At 37.2% G+C, this 7,350-nt stretch overlaps 1 protein-coding gene across 3 annotated transcripts in view; it reads left to right on the forward strand.

The window, feature by feature from the left end:
• Positions 1 to 7,350, forward strand: part of MBD2 (methyl-CpG binding domain protein 2) — a 29,763-nt gene that overhangs the window by 10,861 nt on the left and 11,552 nt on the right. The gene's annotated exons all lie outside the window — the stretch shown is intronic.

Raw genomic sequence — 7,350 nt, forward strand, 5'->3', positions numbered from 1 at the left:
AAAAGTATGRTGGGAGCTCAAATCATTAATCACACATGCAGCTTTTATACACATACAACCACACATGTACATCTTGTGTGAGCGTAGCATTCAGATATTTTTCTCAATATCTGGAGTGCAAAAGTTATCAACTTAYGTGGTCTTTACTTGCTTTTCAGAAAATCAGGATTTCTTTTTTATTGTGGTCTGCTGAGATAAAATAAAGAAGCAGGGGTAAGGACTGAAGGTGCTGAAAAACTCCTCTTTATTCTTAATAAAGCCTGCATCAAGTGAAATATTTATCACTTGAGATACAGTTGTCAAACATTATAGCCTTGCAGATATATTTGGATTCTCTTCCCTTCCAGATAAAAACTATATTTTTACTTACATACARTATCTATATACGTCACTGCTTCTTCCTTCTGTCCTACTCAGATGTATGCCTTCCCTGTACAGATACTGTAAATATAATATCAGCATTGGCTGTTCAAATGAAGAAAGAAGTGCTGACTATAAAACTATCTGTATGTAAAACTTATTCAGTTACTTCTTCCAGTTTCATTCCTCCCTGTTTCTTCAATCCTTGGCCCAAATCCCTAAAGGTATTCTTGCTTCTGGTTTTCTAGATACCCGTCTCTAAAAGCTTTATCCACTTATATCTTCCTTTTTGAAAGACAGTCTAATCATAATTCACTGAAAATTCTCTTTGGCCTGTCTCCTTGAACAGAGATCAAAATAAGTCAATAATGTAGTTCCCTTGGCAGTCAGTAGTTTTTTCAGTATCTGAGAGTGAGAAGACATGCTTATTCATGCTGGCAGGAAGACGTTTGGCAGCAGCTCATCTTTAAGCAGTAAGTGCTGGGTAGTTCCTGGAAAGATAAACTACTAACAGTTTGCTTATGATCAGGGTATAGGTGAATTTGGCAACTAGAGCAACAGATTTTTGTGGCAGCTGCTGGTTCCCTATTTTCAGCATGTAGCTAGTTGCACACAAGAAGGTTGCCTAAGCATTTTTCAAGCAACAGCTCTGCAAGACAGAATCTTCAAAGCTTTCAGAGCCTTTCTTAAAGGTTTTGTAGATTATTGATTACCAGGGTGGAGATCTTCATCCAGGAAAGAATGAAAATGTTTTGGGGAATCCTGGAACTAGGTATCATCAGAGCTTGAGCCCTCTATGTGTGGATGTATGCACTAGAGAGTCTTCTAGTACACACTAGATTTCTCTCCYCTTAACTGTCAAACTTAATCTTCCTCCTCCAAGTAGCTTCTGTTTAATAAATCCACAGAGATTTCTCAAACTCTTTAGATCTAAATCACATGATATGAATATCTGTAAGTTCCTAAATAGCAAATCTAGTTGTCTCAATTACAGTGATCTTTGCAGTATATTCATGTTTCCTTGAAAATGTCAACCTGTTAAAAATATGCTGGCTCTCCAAAAGCTCATTTATGACAGCTTTTCTTACTATTTCTGTGGTTTTGGCCCTTTTTTTTCCTTGCAGATTCCACTAACAGGCTGTTAGAAGAAACCCTATAGTAGGGTTTTCTCTAATAGGGACTATTAATGGGCCTTGGAAGGGAGGGAAAAAAACAAAAACAAAGAATCAAAAAAACAAATCCCAAATGTCTTGCTTTAACCCTCTCTCTATTATTAAACTTAATGCTTCCAAATAAGGCTTGATTAAAACCTTCTTTGATATATTTTGATGATATATTTTTGATAAACTTAAGAGTAACATGATTTGGATTGAAATTACTAGTTAATCACTAGTTAATTCTGTTGTATACTATTGATTATGAGGTTAGGGATCATTTGAAATTGCACTGGTAAAAAAGATGTTTATGTAGGTGATAATCATAATACTGAACTTAGAATAGGTTTTACTCAGTATCTCTCTGATGTATTTGGCTAAAAATATTCCCAGAAAATGCCTTCACTATTTAAAGGAAGGACAACCTCTTATTTGAAGCTCATTTTGAGGAAATCAGGTAATCAGTCATCAGTTACATCTGCAACAGAATTGGAAGAACCAGTTGACAACTTTTTTAACCATCTTAGGATAAAGCTGAGCAACATCATCCATCTGCAGGCCAGAAATACTCCTTAAAATTGGTTTAAAAGTCTCTTTTACATTTACTGTCATATATGTTTGTAGTGGATTTGTATTGTAATTGATGATTAAATAGGATGATACATCATAAACCAGAGCTGACCGTAGTCATTTTTGGCATAAGATATAGGCAGTCTAAAATGCCTAATTTACACAAAAAATTACAGGATGTGATTTTATGTATGTCTTGTTAACATTTCTTAACAGGGAAGAAGAATTTAGCTATCAGCACCTCATACTTTGTCAAATAGATGCAATTTTATTTCCTGTGTATCAAATTTTAAGAGATTGGAGTCTAAACTCAGATTGGCTTGGAACACTTAAGAGAAAGCTCTTTGGTCAATATATATTAGCATTATCAAAAAGAGAAGTGGAAGGAACCTGATGAGATTGTTACGTTCCATCTCCGTCTCCCACACAAGTTCAGAAATAATGAAATTTTCACTGGGAATTACGGATTCAGCAGAGCTTAGCAATTCATTGGATGTAAAAAGAGGAAAGAAATTTTCCAGTTTCACGGAGAAATTCTTGTTCACTTTAAAATCTTCCATGGTCCTTTCCTGATTTAACTGCCTGCAAAATCAAACACTTGAGTATTTTCTCAAATGATGCTTCAGTTGTTCTGATCCCACTTAGCCTTTATAGTAGATTTTAAAAAYAGCAAAGTCTCGGGCTGCCTGTGTCTATAGTATAATCCAAATATATTGACTATATTTTGTGTAGACATGATTAAGCTTTAATCAGCTTGCATACATAATGCATCTGCAAGCAGCATGGAAATCAATATGGTTCCTGGGAGCTGGGAAGATACCAGCAGGAAGAGCTGGGAGCTGGAATTGTGACTGTGCTGTTGAACTTGCTATTTCCATCACAGGTCTGAATTAGATAGTAACCTTTTCTGACTACTAGTGTAAATTAAGAGTAGATATCTGTAATGCTCTGAGCAGGAGTTTGTGTCCAGTCAAGTGCATTATGGTGTTGACATTTAGAGTATTTTCAGTATTCTGTAAATAGAATTTTGCAAATATGAGGTTCTTTATTGATTGATTTACATATAAATCAGTCATGTAACAAGAATGTTTGAATGCTGTGAACGTATGTGCATTTTTTTAAAAAAATATGAGAATTGGAATGTCCCACTTCAGCAAAATCTTCCTGAAGGCTTCCATTGCTTGAGCAACTGCAAAATAGACTTTATTTCTCCTGAGGAAAAAGTGCAGYGCCTAATCTGCTTGTATTTGGTCATTCTTGCAACTGAGAGGCTAATCTATCATTTCTTTCTTTTCTGAATGAGTAATAATAGTTGCTTAGGAGACTGTGTTTTTATAGAGATTATGGTTTCGACTATAGCTGACCATTCGTCATGAATAGCTTTTCTTGGACAAAAAACAGTTATGGAGGAAGCAATATTTTATAATTCTCCAAACAAAGAAATTCAGAAGTACAGCTGTAGTAGAGCTTTGCCATTATAGAATTTCAGAACAACAAGGAAGTGAAAATTCTGCTCCACCCTGCTGACCTTGACATTTTCCCATGCTGCATTTTCTGTCACAGGAAGGAAAAAAAAAAAAAAAAAAGGAGTTACCTGCAGAAGAAACTAGGTTTTAGTGATAAAGGATTATTTTCTCCTCCACAAGAGATTATAGCATGGATTATTGCATAACGGATCACCTTTGGCATAAAACATATWGATTAATTTCCTAGGATAATGAGGCACTTGGCTAACAGGGTCATATTTGCTACCACCTCTTTCCTAGAGACATGAGCCTTGCTATTCTGGCTGTACTGGTACAGCCTCAGCAGAACAGGACTSTATCAGCTGGCCCTGCACTTCAAGRGTTAAGGTACTCTCCAGGAAACTCAAGCTGAGAAAAGCCCAGAATCTGGACAGCTCACTTCATTCTATRAGGAAATCTCTAATTATGAGATAATATAAGGTTATTATGCAGAAGGTATCACACAGAATCAGAGAATGGGTGAGGGTGCAAGAGATCTCTGGAGATCTATCCAACGCCCCTGCTCCAGCAGGTTCACCTAGAGCATGTTGCGCAGTATTGCAGTTGCCCGGAACTGGACACAGTACTTGAGATGAGGCCTCYCCAGGGCTGAGTAGAGRGGCAGGATCACCTCCCTCGACCTGCTGGCAACACTCTTCCTAATGCAGCCCAGGAGACCATTGGCCTTCTTGGCAACAAGGGCACATTGTTGGCTTATGGTAAACTTGTTGTCCACCAGGTCCTTCTCTACAGAGCTGCAAAAGGTGTACAGGATGAGCTGCTCCATCAGCTTTCTGAGGGACTGAGGTGAGGCTGATTGGCCTGTAGTTTTCTGGGTCYTCCTTCTTGCCCCTTTAGAAGGGTAGTTGCCAAGGCCAGGTAGCCTCTGGTGTTKGCAGTGGTTTCTTGAATGAGTTGTGGCTGCAGAAGCTTGCACTCTGTGRGGTGCTGCTGCTTGCTTCATGAATCTAGATGGCTTTGGACAGGAGATGTACTGCAAGGGCAGTCTGTGAGGGYCATGGTCTATGAAAACTGATGCCTAACTGTTTAGCTAGCTGGGATTTTTATGAATTGTTCTTAATGTAGGTGCCTACTTTCCTGTTTAATGTGCCAAAAGTCTGTGCAGTTGAGCTTTATTTTCACTGTTTTTAGTCTCTGTCTCAGTAATGCTGTGAGAGTAGCAAATAAAGTACTATAAGCTAGTTTTAGGGCTGTAACCACAGAAGCACAGTGTGTTTGTCAAGACTTTCAGGACCCTTTTGAGTAGGTTGAGCATGCATTTCCCTTGGGGTAAAATGGTTGCGTATTGGTCATATAAATGAAGTAATATAAAAGCTTTCTGAATTTATATTAGAACCCTCTTTGTCTGGTGCAGCTGTCATGGAAATATTTGTCCAGATCTGATATTCAGCATCTTTGGTAAAATTCAGGAGAAGTTGCAGGGGTKCAGAGAAGACTCGTAAGAACCCCTAAAGAGTTTGGAGAACAAACTTTGTAATAAAACTCTAGGAACATGGTTTGTTTCTCATGAACAGCAGTGAAGTGATAAGGATAACTTGTGCAGTCTTGATGGCGATCTGGGGAGCTGGAAATCTGGAGGACAATCAGTGTAGTATGATAGTACTGAACAACGGTGGTGGAAACTGATGCTGGAGGCTTTGTGCTAGGGAGWGCTATTAACCATTGTAAAGGTTTACTTAAATTGGCTGTTGTGTCTTTTCCTTTGCCTTACCAGCTTCCTACCTCTTTTTTTTTTTTTTTTTTTTTTAATTGAGTGGTGGCTTTATATTTAAAAATGTTCTGTAGTTCAAACTGAGAGCTTTTGAACTTGAATAGGGAGAGCTATAACTCATTTTAAAATTAGACCAGAAGCTTCAGGGCTTGGTCAGAATTTATAAAATCTTAGTTTGACACTCATCCATATCATTGTGCAATAAGTATGTATAAGATATTTTCCTTTTAAAACAAAGAACAGAAAAGACCAACCCACAAAAGAGTTATTTGAAAACTTGATGACAGGAATTGCATTCCTGAATCTTTGTTTCTCTAGTCTCAAGTAGTTTAGGTATTTTTGCTTCAATCTTATTTAAGCATCTATGACTAGATTCTAAGTGCTTCTCTGTGTTGACCACAAAGTCAGTCAGAGTGCTGATAACTGCAGTGGCTCTTTGGTGCATTGAAAATTAAGGCTTAAAGAGCTGAATGAATCCTGGTATTGGAAGAGCCCTCCCATCAGTATTCTGCTCCACTTTGCAAATATTTTAGGCTTTCCTATATCTGAGTTACCCTTCTTAAAGTACCCATCTTTCTCCCAAACACATTTGCATTCCTATGCACTTTCTATACCCTAACCTTTCTTCTGATCTTGTTCCCTCTGTGATGTGTACAGTGATGGTTTGAGTAGGTAACTGAAGGATCAAAAACAGTAATACTTGACTGTATTTGGTGATACAGTTGCTGCTGCTGCTGTAGACCAGTTTTTTTTACCCTGAGTAAACAGAGGCTATTCTTGTGGCCTGTAGCATATAAAAATAGAACTATGTTGGTAAGCCTTTTGTGTGTGCTCTTAAAAACTGTGAAATGAAGGGGAAAAGGGGAATGAAGGGTAAATTCTTTAAATGATTCAAGAGGRAAAAAAAAAGCTTCGTAGTGACTTTATCAAGGTGGGAAGTTAATCTGATGATGAAATACTCAGTTAATAGGATTTTACTTTAATTTCATTCTTGTGAGTCTTAATACTCCTTTTAGAATTTTGCTGGTGAGTCACTGTTTAAGCATTTCTAACCAAAGATTTCTGTAGAGGTCCAGACAGCCTAAAGGTACTGTCACTTCATCCATGGAGCGGTAATAACTTACAGCACATCTAGAGTGCTTCCCTGGAATGGTATCTTACTGATATCAATAAAAAGTAGATGTGAATGACTGGAGGTATTAAATGTTTAACATTTTAAAACAGGATGAAAGCTGGATGTTCAGCTAACAATGTAACTACARCCTGGGTTGGAACGGTGAAAACAAATTCTGGCTATGAGTGAGAAATAAGTTTACAGAAAGCATTTTAAGTTTAAGTGATTCTAATAAAATGAGACGTGAGTGGCAACATATGTATTCAGAAAGCTCTCAAAGTCACGGAGAACTCAATAATGTGTCAATTGATGTAGTCAGAGTTCTGCAAAAAGTTGAAGAMCTTGAAATGATCCTATGTGGATTTTCTAAGCTATGTATATTTAGACCTGGTTGCAAATGTATCCTACAAATATGTCCAGATAAGAGTACTTAAATAAGTAGTTCTCTATAAAAAGACATAGTAATCTATCAGCAAACACAACTATGATTCACCCTACTGATTTATTAAGTTGTACAGATATGTTGTAGAGATTATTGCATTTTTTTTACTATAACTGCCTGCTTTATTTCAGTCAGCAGTACTATTGTGCTGAAGTACACATTCTTTGCTGCTTTTTCCTCGTCTTTGCTACCTCTATCACTGGGGAAAAAAAAAAAAAAAAAAAAAAAAAAAAAAAACCTTTTCCTGAATAAGAATCGTTGATGTAGAATAATTCAGTTTAAATGAGGTGAGACTAGTGATACAGGCCCCACAAAGAGTGGAAGAGGAGAAACTACTTGTTTCACTTTCAGTTTTAGAACAGAAGGTGGCATTTGGAACCCTGGTCTTAAACTGTCTTTTTAGTTCCTGGCTGCAGCGAGGAATTTCCTATGAATTAGTATAGCTGGTTGCCTAGCCTTTTTTTTTTTTTTTT

This window comes from Rhea americana, unplaced genomic scaffold, assembly GCF_003343005.1.
Source record: "Rhea americana isolate MKP2758 unplaced genomic scaffold, rheAme1 scaffold_75, whole genome shotgun sequence".
Lineage (NCBI taxonomy): Eukaryota > Metazoa > Chordata > Aves > Rheiformes > Rheidae > Rhea > Rhea americana.